General features: G+C 39.7%; 1 long non-coding RNA gene across 1 annotated transcript in view; it reads left to right on the top strand.

Moving 5' to 3' along the window:
* The window catches only part of LOC129658035 (uncharacterized), a 36,774-nt gene extending 18,672 nt beyond the window's left edge, over positions 1-18,102 (top strand). Inside the window, exon 3 of the long non-coding RNA XR_008717235.1 lies at positions 14,323-18,102. This is a non-coding gene — a long non-coding RNA (uncharacterized LOC129658035). The remainder of the gene's footprint in view (positions 1-14,322) is intronic.
* Positions 18,103-18,470: the final 368 nt, after the last annotated feature.

Raw genomic sequence — 18,470 nt, 5'->3', positions numbered from 1 at the left:
CAGTCCTGGGTGTTCTTTGGAAGGAATGATGCAAAAGCTGAAACTCCAGTACTTTGGCCACCTCATGTGAAGAGTTGACTCATTGGAAAAGATTCTGATGCTGGGAGGGATTGGGGGCAGGAGGAGAAGGGGACGACGGAGGATTAGATGGCTGGATGGCATCACCGATTCGATGGACGTGAGTTTAAGTGAACTCCAGGAGTTGGTGATGGACAGGGAGGCCTGGCATGCTGTGATTCATGGGGTCCCAAAGAGTCGGACATGACTGAGTGACTGAACTGAACTGAAGCAAGAAATCGGGCTTGTAGAGAGGGATGGAGAGTACAAAGCAAGGGATGGAGGGAAAACGCTGCCTGAGTCAGAGAGATTCAGACTTAATTCCGAAAGTCACTTCCCTAGCTGGTGATCTCAGGGAATTACTTAATCTAACTCAGGTTTTTTCCTTATCTATAAAAGGGGATAATCATACCTACCTCAGAAAATTGTTGAGAGGATTAAAAGAGATAATGACCTGCTTGGCACCCAGTAGGAACTCAATTGTCCAAAGGCAGCTGGCAGACACAGCACTCCCTCCGGCATAATGGAAGGAGTCCTACCTTTTTTCTTTGAGTTGAAGCTTTTCTCGATGGGTTTCTGCTTTTCATTATCTGCTTTGTTTTGTGTGAATAGAAATAACCAAAGAGAAAGAGCGTCCACTTCCCCTGCAAGTAGCTGGGAGTTGGTTAGGTATCAGCTAGCTCTCTCCTCCTGCTCCCAGTCTTTCCAGTCTTTCCCTATAGTGGGGGCCAGGGAGGAGAAGGAGGGGTGAAATGGGGGGTAGGGAGGGGTGGGGTGCTGCCACAGGCATGTCTGTGTAACTCTTCCAACACTCAGCCAGCTCTGCTGGTAGACTCAGCCTTAATTAGTCATTTAGCAAGCATAACTCAGCAAATCTGTGTTTTAAGTAGAACTACTATCCTATACAGAACTTATTTTCTCTCTTTCCCATTTTGCCTCAAGAAGGTAAAATGGACTCTTCAGGATGGAGGAGGATTAGGTCTTATTTTTTCTTCAACCTGCCTGATTTGGATTGGGGAATTTTTAAAGTAAATACTTATGATGCATAGATGAATTCTGCATGCCAGCTACCTGTCAAGTGTAGCAAGTCCTCAGCCAGCTACTGCATTAGGTTTTGGTTTAAAGCCACTCTAAATGATTTATTGTTTTTAAATTATTTACGTGGTATTATCCCTTTCCTGCAAAATGCAAAAGTACTGTCAGGAGCAACACAGCAGCAAGGTTATGAATGGAGCTACAAGTAAATCAGGGTAATTAGAAACCTCAAGTTGCGAATACTGACAAGTTCTCCACCAGCCACCACTTCACTGATAATAATAAAATTTGCATGATTTCCTGACATTATACTTACCACATATTTTCATTGCATGCTCACTATAATTACTTAGGGCATGATCTCACACTCATGGCAAGCAGAACTCTCACTGAACCCAGCCGTGACTATTACAGATGCTTAGAAATGAAGCGAATGGAATTAAGGGAAGAGTTCCCTACATAGCTTTAGGGATCTGTGATGTATCAACTGAATTTTGACAGCTAAGAAAAAGGGAAATATTCTCAACGACTCCTCAGCTACAATAAGGTCACACTTTAATGAGACAAAGGTATCACAACAACAGGATGCAGGTCCTGAGTTTTATGATAATTGATTCCTACCATTTGTTTTTGGTTCTTTGATGTAAAACTTAAAAAATTAAAGATGGCATTAATCCCTGATATCTAGATGTAACTACAGAAAGTAAAATGGTGTGTCATTCACCAAAAATCAGGATGGACAAGTTAAAAAAAGGATTCGATACCCTAAAAGATCAGTGGGCATCTTAAGATATACAAGGTGATATCAGTTCAGTTCAGTTCAGTCGCTCAGTTGTGTCCAACTCTTTGCGACCCCATGAATCACAGCACACCAGGCCTCCCTGTCCATTACCAACTCCCAGAGTTCACCCAGACTCACATCCATCGAGTCAGTGATGCCATCCAGCCATCTCATCCTCTGTCTTCCCCTTCTCCTCCTGCCCCCAATCCCTCCCAGCATCAGTCTTTTCCAATGAGTCAACTCTTCGCATGAGGTGGCCAAAGTACTGGTGTTTCAGCTTCAGCATCAGTCCTTCCAAAGAAATGCCAGGGCTGATCTCCTTCAGAATGGACTGGTTGGATCTCCTTGCAGTCCAAGGGACTCTTAAGAGTCTTCTCCAACACCATGTCATTCAATATCTGTAATCCTTATCCAATCACTCATTTTTGTTACTTCTCATTTTGTTACATCTCTTCTATATACCAGCACATGGACTCACAAACTTCTAACGTGCAGAGTCAGGAAGTCAAATTTACATCTGACTATTTGCTCTTCTTTTCTAAACCCTAGACACCCCAACCCACTTTCTATAACTCTCAATAGAGGGAAGCATTTAGGTTTTGAATGATGTAATATATAACAGAATTTCAAGGATGAACACACTGTTTAAGCTAAAACTTGGGGAAGACAGGGGCAAAAAACAAACCTGATTTGACTCTCAACTTTGCCTTGTGATCCTGGAAGATTTAATCCCCCAGCCTCAGTTTCATCAACCCGAAAAGGGGGAAATTATATACTCCATACGGTGATTATGAGGGCTAAAGAGATAGGGTGAAAGCCCTGAGCACTGTAGCTGGACTATAAGAAGTAATGGTCAATTATGAAGGAAAAGACAGAGCTAATTATCCAGAAATGGCCTTATTTCATAGGTGTTTTAGTGAATCCACATAGAATGGAAAGCCTTACTATGGAAAGTTAAGAGTTTGAGTTAAGAGAAAACTACCAGACAGCAAGAAAAGGATCCTTATTTTCTAGAATTTAATAACACTTCAGTTTAGTTCAGTTCAGTTGCTCAATCATGTCTGACTCTTTGCGACCCCATGAATCAAAGCACACCAGGCCTCCCTGTCCATCACCAACTCCTGGAGTTCACTCAGACTCACGTCCATCAAGTCAGTGATGCCATCCAGCCATCTCATCCTCTGTCGTCCCCTTTTCCTCCTGCCCCCAATCCCTTCCAGCATCAGAGTCTTTTCCAATGAGTCAACTCTTCACATGAGGTGGCCAAAGTACTGGAGTTTCAGCTTTTGCATCATTCCTTCCAAAGAACACCAAGGTCTAATCTCCTTTAGAATGGACTGGTTTGATCTCCTTGCAGACCAAGGGACTCTCAAGAGTCTTCTCCAACACCACAGTTCAAAAGCATCAATTCTTCGGCACTCAGCTTTCTTCACAGTCCAACTGTCACATCCATACATGACCACTGGAAAAACCATAGCCTTGACTAGACGGACCTTTGTTGGCAAAGTAATGCCTCTGCTTTTCAATATGCTATCTAGGTTGGCCATAATCAGATGTTAAAAAAAAAAGAGAGAATTTTAGTAAAGAGTCACCTTTCCCCCACCATGTAAAGCAACTTGGTGGCATAGCAATAAAAGCAACTTAGTTGAGACAAGCGTATTTTTTTCTGAGTCCAAGCTCCCTTTGCTCACTGCATGATAGGTCAATTAATTCAGCTAACTGAGAAGATGGCAGACTAATATCTCAAAATAATCATCTTACCAGAGTCTGGATGCCAGGTTCTTTTATAGAACAGAGAGTGGGGGGAGGTGAGGAAGTAAAATTTTTTGAAGACCATTTATCTTACAAATATCTCCTTGAATGGCTAGCTTTGGGGAGAGAATGTGTTAATTTTTTCCTTCCTGTATCCATCCACAGGTGGACAGGATCCTGAACAAAGACATAATGGTTTAACCTTTAGGCAGAGGTTTCAGCGCTCCCCAAGGCAGGTCATTATGTGTAAACAGTATCCTTTTAGTGAAAAAAGCAACAGGAAGAAATGTTAAAGTGAAAGCAGCAGATCCAATATGGAGTCAGCTCTTCCCTGTAACAATATCTCATTGGAAATTATCAATCCAAATCATACTACTCCCAAACCTAGAGATATATACTGGTAAATTTCTGATGTGGTGAAATTCATGTAGTATCCCCAGATCTTGGTCTGGCTGTGATCAAACTTACAACCATGGTTACTGGACTTACCTGCTCTAAAACTGTTACAATGCAGATATCTCTTCACTTTGTGTGACTATGTTGGGGAGGTGGAGGGTGGGAGGGGGAGTTGCTTTTGTAATGGAAAGATATATGAACTTGTAATAACATATATGCAATCTTTAGAAAAGTGGAATAAAAATCCATTGTAAATAGTTTGGGTTAATTACCGTAAAAGATTACATCAAGCTCTGCGGTAGGTTTACTCATCTTTAATTATATCCATTTTTAGACCAGTAGTAACTTATGAGATTTCTGGAATGTGTTTAGTAATCCACTGAGGAGACTGACTCAGAGTCATAGAAGAAAGATTTTCAGTGTGTCCAATTGCCGTGACTGTTGACTTTTATCACTTGTTACCCACACTTTCACATGAATAGAGAATGCATCAAAAGTACATAGTTCAATTAGCACAATAGTAAGCATGAAGCTATTATGTAGATGAGACATATTTTTTATTGGATGACATGAGTGGTCATAATTTCTGCTAAAAATATGTGTCATTTTTCCTAAAGCGCCCTTTCCTTTGCCCTCTACTGTATTTTGAAGACAAAACAGACCATCTTTTGTAGAATTCAGCCGTCCACTCATTTTGTTGTTGTTGATAACAATAGTGTTCTCATTTCTCCCACTCAAGATATGTGGAAAATGAATCTTAGCTCTCTCAGAGAAAAGATCACAAGCTTTCTGAATGAATACCTCACTATTTGAATGTGTGGCTTATCACCAAAATATTGAAGCATGTCTTAAGGTCAGTTCCTTTGAGGGCTATTACTATGGTTTTCCATTTCAGTGAGATTTTCAAAAAATGACTAAAATTATAAGTAATATAGCAGCTGGTCAATCACCATGTTTACAACTAGTGAGTTTTATGTGATTTTAAAAGCTTAAATTTGGATAGTGCCTTAGAAGCAATTTAAGAGGCAACTTCCTACATCTTACTATAAATATTTCTCTTTGTCTTGTTTTTTGTCACATTTGTATTTAAAACAGTCATATTTTTCTCCCTCTTTCTTTTAATTTGGAAATAATTCACTATAAGAAAGAAAAGTCTTAAAAGAGTATTGGGTTTCTATATCAGTAGATTGATAGAAGCTGTATTAGGAAGTGTGATTTATTTTGAGAAAGTCAAGTTGAAAACAAGATTTAAATCTAGTGAAGTCACTCAGTCATGTCCAACTCTTTGCGACCCCATGGACAGGCTCCTCTGTCCATGGAATTCTCCAGACCAGAATACTGGTGTGGAGAGCCTTTCTTCTTCAAGGGATCCCAACCCAAGGATTGAACCCAGGTCTCCTGGATTGCAGGTGGATTCTTTACCAGCTGAGCCACAAGGGAAGCCCAAGAATACTGGAGTAGGTAGCCTATCCCTTCTCCAGGAGATCTTCCCAACCCAGGAATCAAACCGGGGTCTCCTGAATTGCAGGCAGATTCTTTACCAACTGAGCTATCAGGGAAGCCCCTTAAATCTAGTAGGAGAGTTTAAAGTTTTGGTTACCTCTGAATTGAAATAATTCATCAACTCCTTCTACCCTACAGTGGAATGTTGTTAAAAGACCTTGGAGAGCTGGCCTCTACCGGCAAAGAAAGTAAGGAAATCATTGGTAATTTGTTTCATTCATTCAATTAACTGTATTGATTAAACTAACCATGTCTTATACACATTCTCTCCCCTTCTCCCCTCATAGTATGTAATTATTATTAAGTAGATTATTCCTGAGTGCACACATGTTCTATGTGTTCTTACAGAAGACTTTGCCTTACTCCTCTTCTCCCACTAGAGCCTTCCTAAAGGAAGCTTACAGAGGTCTGTGGAGTTCTGGTGGAAGAATAGTATTCTCCACAATATCATTTACAACCTGAACAGTGGTTCAGCCTTAAATGCAGCCAACTAGGAAACCGGGCTGAAGGGGAAACAGAGAAAACCCAGCTGTGATGGTTAATTTTACATGTCAACTCAGGGATCACAGATGACTGGTTTAAAAATTATTTCTAAAAATGTGTTTGTTAGCATGTTTCCAGGCAAGATTAATGTTTGAATGGGCTGACTGAGTAAAGAAGATCACCTTCTCCGGTGTAGGTGGTATCATTCAATCCACCAAGAGCCCATAGAGTAGCAAGAGATGAAGGGTAGATTCCCTCTCTCTCTTTGAGAGGGGTCATCTATCCTTCCCTGCCCTCAGACATCAGTGCTCCTGATTTTAGATGTTTGGACTTAGATTGAATTGTACCATTGGCTTTCCTGTTTCTCCAAATTGCAGATAACAGATCCTGAGACTTCTCAGACTCCATAATCACATGAACCAATACCTATATAAATAAATAGATCCTACTGGTTCTGTTTCTCTAGAGCAGGGGTCCCCAACCCTCTGGACCACGGACCATGAGATGCAACGAAAATGAGGTTATAGAGTAGACTGGACATAAGCAACACACTTCAAGTGTCACTGTATCCCATCACCCCCAGATGGAATTGTCTGGTTGCAGGAAAATGAGCTCAGGGCTCCCACTGATTGTGCATTATGGTGATTTGTACAATTATTTCATTATTATAACAATGTAATAATAATAGAAATGAAGTGTATAATAAATGTAATGAGCTTGAATCACCCTGAAACCATCCTCCGCCTCCATCCATGGAAAAAATGTCTTCCACTAAACCAGTACCTTATGCCAAAAAGGTTGGGGACCACTGTTCTACAGAACTACTACACCAGCTCACATTGCTGGGAAACTTTATGAATCGTCAAATTAAGCCCCATTTAAAGGTCCAAGCCCTTCCAGTTAATTCATGGCAGGGCTAAGATCAGGACACAGACGCACAGCTGCCAGTTGCTACTTTTCCTGTTACAAGCAGTACACCCAATGGGTCCCCCATTAGAGAATGTACATAGCAAATGGAACAACTAACAGAAGAAGTCTTCTTTAGTCATTTTTATAGATTTGCACACAGGACATGTTTGGTGGCTGCTCTTGTGGCTCAGATGGTAAAGAGTCTGCCTACGATGTAGAAGACCCGGGTTCAATCTATGGGTCACAAAGATCCCCTGGAGCAGGGCATGGCAATCCATTCCAGTATTCTTGCCTAGACAATCCCATGGACAGAGAAGCCTGGTGGACTAAAGTCTATGGGGTTGCACAGAGGCAGACAAGATTAAGTGACTTCCACAAACACACATGTTCAATAAATATCATCTGATAATAAAATACATGGCTTCTTAACTATAATAAAATGATAGTTTATGTGTCAATCGACTTTATATTTTTATTTGAGGCTGAACTATGTGACTTGAAGCTGATATTATTTAATAATAATAATGGGTATTTGACCTTCAAAATGAAATAAAGCATGACTCCAACTCTTAACTTATTGAATCCATTGATATAGCATTTAAAATTTCAATCTGTACAGCACTGTCAGTGAAAGACTTTGGAGTGAAGTTATCTAAGTCATATCCTCATGTCTTTTTCCAATGCAAGTATCACCACAAAGAGACAAAGCATTTCAAAAATGATCAGATTCAAGATAATTCAGTTCAGTTCTGTTCAGTTCAGTCGCTCAGTCAAGTCCGACTCTTTGTGACCCCACGAACTGCAGCACGCCAGGCCTCCCTGTCCATCACCAACTCCATAATTGGAATGTACCAAAGATAATTGGTAATGTTTAAAAATAAGGGTTAATATCAGAAAATACAGGACAGAAGCTTGCCTGGGATAGTAGAAAATACATTACAATTTATGCCTAAGGCTTCAATCTTTTGCTTCATCTATAATTTTTTTGCTGTATATTTGTTATATATATATATGTATATCTCCATATAGTTGTATATATTTATATTTGCACAAATATATGGATAAACTTGGGGCTTCCCTGGTGGCTCAGCACAGTTTATATACCTTAAATGTTTAAGAAATATATAAATATGTCATTTTACCTTAAAAAAGTCTTAAGTTTGCTTATAGTTAAGCTTCCAGGGTGAGTAACAGAGACAGATCCATAGAAAAAATGTGAGACAATACTTATATCATAAAAGAGAGCTGAGAGAAACTGCCCTGGCAGTCCAGTGATTGATTCTGAGCTCCCAATGCAAGGGGTCTGGGTTCCATCCCTAATCAGGGAACTAGATCCCACATGCCATGACCAAGACGTGGTGGAGCCAAAGAAATAAAAATAAATATTAAATAAATTTTTTTAAAAGGAGAGGAAAAAATACCAAAAAGGCTGAGAGGAGAAAGGACAGCACAGGACTGTGTGATAGAGTGGCTGTTGGAAGAGATGTGGCTTCTGAGTTTTCAAGTGGTTTGTACTATTTGGCTGGGGCTGCCATCACAAAAGCCTACAGACTGGATGACTTAAACATAAATTTATTTCCTCATAGTTCAAGATTGAGGTTCAAGCCCACTCAGTTTCTGGTAAAGGCTCTCCTTCTGGCTTCAGCGGATTGCCTGCTCTGTGTCCTTTTTTCCTCTGTGTGCACATGCGCCTGTATCCATAAGGGGTGGGGAGAGCTCTCGGCCGCCTTTTCCTCTTATTAGGGCATCAGTCTTATATGAGATCTATCAGAGTAGGGCCGCACTCTTATACATTTGTTTAAACTTAATTATCTTCTTAAAGGCCCTATTTTTAAATACACTGGGGGCTAGAACTTCCAACATATGTATGTTCCGTCCATAAATGTTTGAAGGTGGTGCTCTAAATCAGGTGGAAAGTTGTAAACCCAGATGTGGACAGATGTAGCTTGCTGACTTCATGAGAAGTGTGCAGTATATATTATGCACATCGATGCAATTTGGTTCATCTGAAATACAGAATATTTCTCCCGGATGAAATTACATATCAGTTCAGTTTAGTCACTCAGTCGTGTCCGACTCTTTGGGACCCCATGAATCGCAGCACGCCAGGCCTCCCTGTCCATCACCAACTCCCGGAGTTCACTCAAACTCATGTCCATCGAGTTGGTGATGCCATCCAGCCATGTCATCCTCTGTCGTCCCCTTCTCCTCCTGCCCTCAATCCCTCCCAGCATCAGAGTCTTTTCCAGTGAGTCAACTCTTCGCATGAGGTGGCCAAAGTATTGGAGTTTCAGCTTTAGCATCAGTCCTTCCCAGTGAACACCCAGGACTGATCTCCTTTAGAATGGACAGGTTGGAATTACCTGTAGGCAAACACAAATTCACCTTTTGTTCAAGTTTTTCCTTTTGGTATCAATCAAATTGGAACAAATTAGCATTTTTCAAAAGAAAACTTGCAACAAAATGGATGGTATGTGTTCATTCAATCAGTGAACACGGGGTGACTCCTATGTGCCAGGTACATTGCCTGGTGCCCAAGATACCACAGTGAATAAACCCAACAGGGTGGCTTCTTCCTTCAAGGTGCTTACATTCTACTGGGAGGAGACAACTATTTACAATCCCCTTGGGAATCCAGTAAACACAAGAAGAACTTAACATCATTGAGGAGTGTGTAACATGCACTTAAAGAAACTAAGGAGGAGATGATGGAGCAGCTCAGGAAGAGGTTTTAAACAGTGCCATCACGGAGGACAGCTCTCAGGAGAAAGAGAATGCAACTGGTGAAGAACTCAAGGGAAGGCATTCCCGGCCATTGTGGCTGGAGTAGAGAGAGTGAGGCTGGCCGAGGGTGGAGATGTGATGGAAGAGTGAAGAAGGGACCAGGTTCATTCTAGTGGGTGGAGAAGCTACTCAAGAGTTCTAAGCTGCTCAGTGACAGCATTTAAGTTTTAAAAATTTTACTCTGACTTCTCTGTCAAATCCATTCTTATGAGACAAAGATAGACCTGTTGAGAGGCTGTAGGGGTAAATGAAATGAAAAGTGAGGGTGGCTTGGACTGAAGTATAGAGTAGAGAGAGGGGTGGTAGGAATCAGGACTTATTTTGAAAGTTTGGGCAAAAGGAGTTACTGGTAGATTGATGAGGGTTAGGATGAGGATTATGAAGGAAAGAGGAGGCACAAGAATTATTCCTGGATTTTTGGCTCACATCACTAAATATATCATCATGCTGTTTATTAAACTGTGCAAGCCTGGAAGCTTAACCGGTTCAGGAACAAGAGTTGAGTTGTTTTGGACATACTAAGGTTGAAATTCCTGTTAGACATCCAAGGAGCAATGTCAAGGAGGCTGTTGACTGTGTGAGCCTGGCACTCTGGGAGAGATTGAGGCTGGAGATTTCAATTGGAGAGTCATCAGCATACAGATGGTTTTTTAAAGCAGAGATGAGATTACACAGGGAGTGAGTTTGAGAAAGAAAGAGAGAGTAGAAAAGAGCCAAAACCTGAGCCCTGAGGATCTGCAAGCTTTAGAAGTCAGGTGCAAGAGAAGTTAGCCAAAGAGATGAGGAAGAAGGAGCCACTGAGCTAGCAAACCTAACCAGGAGAATAGGGCACTTTGGAAAATAACTAAAAAATGTATTTCATGAAGGAGGGAGTAACAAACTTTCTAAGAGACTTTCAGAAATGTTGCTGATAAATCACAAAATGATTACACTCCTTGTATAATTTTAGGAAAATGCAGTCCACTCAGCATAAAACATACAAACAAGCAGACTGCCAGCTAATATCTTGGTGGAGTGAAAGGTTGATGCCTTAAGATCCCACTCTGAATAAATAATAATTCAGAGTTTGTATAGCCACCAAAACTTCTGAATTTGGCATTGTTTATGAGTATAAAGGTTTTTATGACCATGAGAATGTTGAACTATGATCCCCCAAATGTGGAAAGACAAATTTCTAGATCTCTTCATGTTCTTCTGTAAGTTATTTTTGTAATTCAAGGTACTTCTTGGTGTTTATTGACCATAATACCTTCTCCAAAAGGTCCATATAGTCAAAGCTATGGTTTTTCCAGTAGTCATGTACAGATGTGAGAGTTGGACCATAAAGAAGGCCGAGCGCAGAAGAATTGAGGCTTTTGAACTGTGGGGCTGGAGAAGACTCTTGAGAGGTCTTTGGACTACAAGGAGATCAAATCAGTCAATTCTAAAGGAAATCAACCCTGAATATTCATTGGAAGGACTGATGCTGCAGCTGAATCTCCAAAACTTTGGCCACTTAATGCAAGAGCTGACTCATTGGAAAAGACTCTGATGCTGGGAAAGATTGAAGACAGGAGGAGAAGGGAACGACAGAGGAACGAGATGGTTGGATGGCATCACTGACTCAATGGACATGAGTTTGAGCAAACTCTGGGAGATAGTGAAGGAGCCTGCTGTGCTGCAGTCCATGGGGTTCCAAAGAGTCAGTCACGACTTAGCAACTGAATAACAACGACAATCTTTTCCTGAAGAATGGATTATCTGGAAATAATCTTCAGCTACTTCAGAGTAGTACACAGGTTTATTGGGGAGTCCTCTTGAGAGTAACATCCATAAGTATAGTTGCCAAATCTCATAAATAAAAATACAGAGTGCCCATGCAATATTTGAATATACTAAAACATTATTTGTTTATACCTGGGATTTTAATTAAACTGAATGTGTTGTATTTTATCTACATCCTTCCCTGTAAGGAAGTGAAGAAGCTAGTATGGTCCTCCATTTTTATTACAAATTCTGGCAAGAGGGCTAGGCTATTGTATCTCTGAAACAGCAAATCACTGTCCTCATGGTGTCCCTGGGAGTGGGTATAACCTTGGATGGGACAGTTCCCTAAGGGTCAAAGGGCACATTTCCAGCAGTTGGGGAATGAATGTCATAGTACTGAAGAAGGAATCTGCATAGAACAATACAGGGGCCAAGGTTCAAATGCCAACAATTTATTAACTATTCATTTCCCTTTAGGTGTTTTAGCTGTGTATCTAAATAGATTGTGCTGTGCTCAGGTCTCTTCACTCACATCCCACTCTGTTGGACCCCATGAACTGTAGCCTGCCAGGCTCCTCTGTCCATGGGATTCTCCAGGCAAGAGTACTGGAATGGGTTGCCATACCCTTATCCAGGGAATCTTTCCAACCCAGGGATAGAATGTGAGTCTCCTGAATTACAGGCAAATTCATTATCATCTGAACCACCAGGGAAGCCCCAAGGAGACAAGAACCCTTTCCCATTTGGGTGCCTGCCTTTGGGAAATTCTGAGAGTTTCCTTCCTAAATGGGAGATGACATTCTACATTACCTCAACAGTGAAATGGAAAAGGAAATGGCAACCCACTCCGGTACTGTTGTCTGGGACATCCCATGACAGAAGAGCCTGGTAGGCTACAGTCTATGGGGTTGCACAGAGTCAGACACAACTGAGCACACACACACCCACACACTCAACAGTGAAAGCCCTGTTGAGAAGTCCATGAGGCCTCTATTTCTCTCTGAATCTGCAACCTCACCTCTTATGAATGCTTCCTTCTATTAACCCTTGAGTGAGTCACACTGATGCTGGATGATAATCCTCTGGTGGACTTGCTCCGTCTCCCAGAATGAGTGTTGACATGAAGAATTCTGCAGATCCCCTACAGCCAGACCAATGATCCCAAATGTTAACCACATTGGATCCTGCCTGCACTTTCCGCCTCTGGCTCCACACCCACCTTTCCGCCCACAGCACGAAGCCATGAGCGCCGAATCAGACACAAACAGGGTGGTCCTCTGAGCACACCCTGGGGGCAAGAGACATGAAATATTTATTGACTGCAGGCCAGCGTTACAGGAACTCTGGCTGGAGGCACTGCAAGGGTGCCTCTGTAATATTCAAGGTAGATGCAGCAACACTTGCCAACCCCTTCACATGTCTTGGAGGAGGTTGCTTTGCTCTAATCCTTGCAGCCCCCAAAGGAGCAGCTGTTTTCAGAAGGAGCTGATATAATCCTTTAAGACCAATGGTGGGAGGTAGTGTGTGTGTGTGTTGTGTGGGGGTATGTGTGTGTTTTAAGTGCTAAATGGTTAACAATTGTCCAGCTTCCTGCAGACAGGTAGAAAAGAGCTGAAAAGTTACGGCAAAGTCAGGGCTACTTTCCCCTTTCAATTTTTTAACCCACACATGTTCTATCCCATGGACGTCTACATCATGAGAAATATATCAGATGCTGAGAAGCACAAGTCCGTTTTTCCCTGTCGAAGCAATACTGAAATTAGATGGCCATTGATCTTCCAATCTCAGCTATCAGGTCAGTGTTGTGACAGAATTAGAGGTCTCCATAGAAAAATGTGGAGCTTCCTGGGTGGCTCCAGTCCTAAAGAACCCACCTGCCAAAGCAGGAGACAAAAGAGATGCCGGTTTGATCTATGTGTCAGAAAGATCCCCTGGAGAAGGGCATGGCAACCTGCTCCAGTATTCTTGCCTGGAAAATTCTATGGACAGAGAAGCCTGGCAGGCTACAGTCCATAAGGTCACCAAGAGTCAAACACGACTGAAGCAACTTAACGTGCATGTAGAAAAATATACCTCCCGTTTCCCATGCTCTATTGGGTTATCTTTCAATGATGTGTTGTTGTTTAGTCGCTAAGTCATGTCTGACTCTTTCGCGACCGCCGTGGGCTGTAGTGACCCCATGAGCTGTAGCCCTCCGGTCTCCTCTGTCCATGGGATTCTCCAGGCAAGAATACTGGGGTGGCTTGTCACGCCCTCCTCCAGAGAATCTTCCCAACCCAGGGATCGGGACCCGTGTCTCCTGTATCTTCTACATCAGCAGGTGGTTCTTTACAGCTGTGCCACCTGGGAACCCCCTCCCTTAGGTGGCAGTGAGATCTTGTGGTTTGTGTCTGTGCCAGTGCCAGGCTCTATGTCTTTTTCTCATTTGTCCTCCTGCTGTGCAGATGGTAAAGGCTGAGGATCTCAGACAACACAATTACTAAGGTGAAAACAAACTTTCTCAGAGCTGAACCAGTTTTAGAACCCAGTGACATAACAAATGTGGCAACAGAAATGGGCATGGCATTCCTCCTAATCATCATTTAGAGGAACTGCAGGTCTCAGAGGAGATTTATAGGAGTCATTGGCATGACTGCCATTCTTTCATTACCTAAACAGAAAACATGTTTTCACCCCTTTGTAATGCATCTTGTATGAAAAAGAGAGAGAGAAGAGAAAGAGAGAGAACAAATAGGGAACATACAATTTTAAACTGCTTTTCTCTTCTAGAATTTAAACACGTTCTGTCTCATTTTCTATTAGGATGGTGACTGTTAGGGAGGTCTTGGTATCGCCTCTTCCGGTACACTGAATAGTATATTTCCCCTTGCTTTCAGAGGCCTTTTCTGGAGAAGAATGTAGAACAACTAGCCAACTTTAAAAAATGTAAATATATAACATGTCTCAAAGCATGGAGACAGGTTATGGAATGCACACCTCCCCCAAAGAGAGCCTGATGGTCAACGAAGCGGAGCTGTGGAAGCCGAGCCATAATTGCACTCCGGAGAGTAAAAGACACTGTGTTGCCTCCTCAGCAGAAATTCACCTCCCTGTAGGAAAATCTGATAAATTTCCCAGTTTCCCACAGAGGGGATGACAGAGAATTTAATGAGAAACACATTGGAACTGGACCTGTCACTGTGTGATTATGCATTCACTAATCTCTCTGTAGGGTACAGAAAAACGCGGTCTTCACTGAGAGAGTTTATCTGCAAAAAGGAGGAGGGGCAAGGGAAGCATCAAGAAACAAATTACCAAAAAGTAATGTCTTCACTCTCCCACTGATACCTACTGACATCCCACTGGATTGCTGGTTTGGCCTGCAAACTGCCAAAAAAAAAGGGGGGGGGATTTGCACTGTCACCTATTTTTATGATTGGGGATGAAATTGAACTTTCATACGGTAACTAAATTTATTGATACTTCAATGCAGCTTGTGAGTGCCTGATATTTTTAGTCTGGGCTTCGGATTTGTGTTTGAGAAATCCATGTACAGTGAGGGAGGCAGCCGGTATTCTGACTCTTGTTGTTTAGATCCATTTCATATCTTGCAGGAATTTCTCTTAACCATCATCATCTTCATCAAATAAATCTTATTCAGCACCTTTATCCATTCTATAAGCATTTTGGAGCACCTAACATTCAAGGAACCTATAATTATGTAGCTAGTGCCTTGAATAAGTAGAATGTCCAATAGCCTCCACAAAATGTTAAAGTCAGGGGAATACATTATTCAAAATTGCTATCGCCTAAGAACATTTCTTATTTTCTTTTTATTAGCCTGAATTTGGGTTGGCCAGCATGCAAGGAGAGCAGCTATATTCTCTACATAAGTTCAAAAGCAATGAATACTTTTATTCACCTCCACCTGGAACATACTGAATGAGTATTGAGCAAATGAAGAAACATTTCACTTGCTGAGTGCCTCAGCTAAGCAGGATCTCAGAAAATACTAAATTAATTGGATAATAAGGGAAAGGTGATAGAAAGTTATGTCATGAGCTATACCTATTTGAAGGACTGGTGTCAAGAAAAGATAATTCATATTTCTTCATGAATTTCCAGAAATCTTCATGAAGAAGGTGGTATTTTGGTCAAAACATAGATATTAAAAAATTACATATTTAATTAAGATCTTGAGGTATTTATTATGAACAATGTTGCTACTCTGACCATTCCTGACCAGTTAATACAAATTTGCAAAATTCCTCACAAAATGGTAAGCCGGGGATTGATCCCTATATTTAAAATCTCTTAATCCAATGGCATACTCAATTTTTTTCTTAATGTAAGACAAGGCCTTAAAAAATAATAGCATATTACTTCTTCAATGATCCCTTTCACATGGCTGCCCGGTTTCATCTGGACAGACTTTTAGTTCCATCTGAAGAGGACCATGTCTTCTTTTTGGTACCTCAACAGTTTAAGGCTCACATAATCATTGATGACAAAACTGGAAATGGCGTTCAAGTTCCTATGGTGGAATAAGGCTAGAGAGTGACTTTGGATAAATAAATATGTGTCAGTCAGGACAAAAGAAGATTTGAAATAAAAGTATGTAAGAGCTATTGATTTCTATCTTTTTATTACATAAAATTGCTTAAATACTCACGGATGATTTGTAGTGCCATTGTCTGATGGTATATCTGAACTTTGTATGTGATTCTCAGATGAAAAAAAATGCCTCTACTGACTCAGGCTGGGTTCTCCTCCCTGTTCTCCCAGGGAATGAGATAGAGCAGGCAGTGCTTTTCTTCCACTAATGCCTAATCATATGATAATCCTATTTCAGTACAATTGGACTGACTTCTAGAAGAAAAATAGAGGAGTCATGTTCATTTGCCTGAAAGTTTCTTTCTTTGAAAAGGTGTAAAAAGATGATTGATCTTAAAAAATATATATTTTAAGTAATCAAAATTTAGATGTAACAATGAAATAAATCTTACAGAAGGTGTAGAATTCTTTGGACAAGATGTTTCTGTTAGCATGCCATTGCTGCAGTGTCCACAATATTGTTTTCATTTTAAAAATTAACTGTACAAGAAATTTTCTGCAGCTGTAAACATAGTGCCAGAATTCAAGATTTTAGTTAGTGCAGTATTTTCATTTTGTTATTGAAAATGTGAGAGGTTATGGCTAAATGCCTCTTTCCTTTGGAAGGGTAAAAATGTTAATTTAAGAAATTTGTTCAGTTTCCTATTTCAAGATCAACTTTATAGAAAATCTACCTACCAGAATTATGTTGTTTTATTCTCAGGTCCAAGAAATAAAAGTTATCTAAGATGATAAAATTGTTAAGTTTGGAAAATCTTTTGTCAGTACCCTTTATCACCACCACACAATCTTGTACAGCTGAGTCATTATAACTCAGCTAAAAGAACTAAGGTCTATGTAAGCCACACTCTCAAATGAGTTCCTTAAAAAGTGATGGTATATTCTGTGAAATAAAAACCACAGTGTTATTACATCTTATTGAAAGCTTCTATTTACCTCTACTGATGTTCCAAATAAAGATTATCAAAACTAAATTAAATATAATTAATAAAACTGAAATGTCAGTCTGAAGGTGTTTGTTGTCTCTCTTCTGAACAAGTTTCCTAAACTGTAATGTAAAATTCATTGACATTTTTAGGTGAACACAATCACAATTAAATAACTTTATTGACTATTCAGTAGGTCTAGTTACTTCAAAATCACCAAAAACTACATAAGCAAAGACCCCTTTAAAAAGTGCTACGTATTAGTCAGGAATTATACATATTTCCTCTACATGAGTTCTTTCAATTAATTAATTTGAGTAACTTTCTGCTTCAGTGAGACTTAATTAAATATAATTGTTTATGGCCAGTAAACTAAAGAGAAGTGTAATTTAAATATTTTTTAGCTTTGCTTTAAATTTTGAAATTAATGAGTCTTGATTTGCATAATGTATATTCTACTAAAGCTATTCTACTTTAACTTCCATATGCTAATCAAATCAAATTATGATTACAAGATAAGGTAGTGTTTTTTAGTTTAACATAAACTACCAGCAATATTTGCCCAATACAACATTTGTATTAACTTTATTATTAGCCATCATTAATACTACCTTTTCCTTGCCCATTTTGGGACACATGTCTACTGCTCTCCTGTTCTGCAATTTTATTTTTCATGTGCACTAAAAACTTGATATACAGTGTATAATTTTAAACAATATATCAGAATAAACTAGAGGATTATTTTTTGCTTTTACCATGTATGTAAGAAAATATGATAATTAGATAAGAGTTGGGCACACCTTTGTTGGCAAAATTTCATTGTTTCATTTAATCCAGGAGATTTTTAATATATAAATTAGTTAAAACTTTTGTAGAATTTTATTTTTTTTAAGTCATGCATTAAATGCAAGCAACATTTAATCAGATTGTTGGTTCTATAATAAAAACACCATACTAGATATACATATGATGTTTTAGTTGATGGATGGATTTTATATAAATTATATATAATATGTATGTGTATAGTTTCTATTGAAACAAAGCAATCTGTTTAAATGGTAGTAAGTTCAATTTTGTTGCGTTTCCACTTTGCATTTGTGAATCAAAATAAACTATACTGTGTTTCTAAAAAAAAAAGTTTAGCAATATCTTTTAAAAGAAAAGAAATGTACTTAAATACAAATCACAAACTTTCTGTGTATAATTTTTGCTCTTCCTGTGGGACATACTTTTAAACATTAGCTTTACCATTTTTATTGCCACCTTTCTGAAGAAAATACTTCTATCTCATAGAACTCCATAAAAATGATTACCCAAGAAAATAAATTATGTAAATTCTTTTCAGTTAAATTTTCTGTCTTATACCGAACATTCAGTATTTGGGTTGACATTTAAGTGCCATTTTCAACTCATCAGATTAAGTTTCCCATGTCACATAGCCAACTATTTAAAAATATACATCAGAAATTTTCCTTATAAAAGGGCAGATCTATTCACTAAGGTGG

Source organism: Bubalus kerabau, chromosome 7 (genome assembly GCF_029407905.1).
Source record: "Bubalus kerabau isolate K-KA32 ecotype Philippines breed swamp buffalo chromosome 7, PCC_UOA_SB_1v2, whole genome shotgun sequence".
Lineage (NCBI taxonomy): Eukaryota > Metazoa > Chordata > Mammalia > Artiodactyla > Bovidae > Bubalus > Bubalus kerabau.
This window is presented reverse-complemented; position numbering and strand designations above follow the sequence as displayed.